The sequence below is a fragment of the Periophthalmus magnuspinnatus genome, chromosome 10 (genome assembly GCF_009829125.3).
Source record: "Periophthalmus magnuspinnatus isolate fPerMag1 chromosome 10, fPerMag1.2.pri, whole genome shotgun sequence".
NCBI lineage: Eukaryota > Metazoa > Chordata > Actinopteri > Gobiiformes > Gobiidae > Periophthalmus > Periophthalmus magnuspinnatus.
The window spans coordinates 25,692,241-25,692,775 of record NC_047135.1 but is presented as its reverse complement, the minus strand read 5'-3'; positions in this window follow the sequence as shown (position 1 = coordinate 25,692,775).

Sequence of the window (535 nt, the reverse complement as noted above, 5' to 3'; positions counted from 1 at the left end):
AATAAAACCCCCTCTAATTGAATAAAAGCAAGATTGATACTGTAGGTTTATTGCCATACTGTGTAGGCAAAGCATTACATCTACACGGAGACAAGCAGATGTTGGACTCCCACCAATAAAGTTACATAGTGCACCTTTAAATATCAACTGAATGGAAAAAAAAGAAAAGTATTAAAATATATTAAATATAATTGAAAGTGGCGTAAGCTTAGGAAAATGTGTTCATCTTTATAAAGAAAAAGAGTCACGTGACCATTTGTGAAATTGTCAGTCATTCTGTTTTATTAGCAATATGTCAAAACTTTTTTGGAACTGGGCTTACGTTCACCATCATCCACGTGCGATGTTAAATTTGTTTACTTGTTTGTGCACTAATCCTTGCATGTGTTAAATCCATCTTAAAAAATACAATCCTCCCAATTAATAATTAAAAGAGACATGCCACCACGACTCACACTCTCATTAATTTCCAATGACCAAATCCCATGGACGTGTGTTGCAAAACATCTGTCAGTGATCAATAAGTAACGGGACA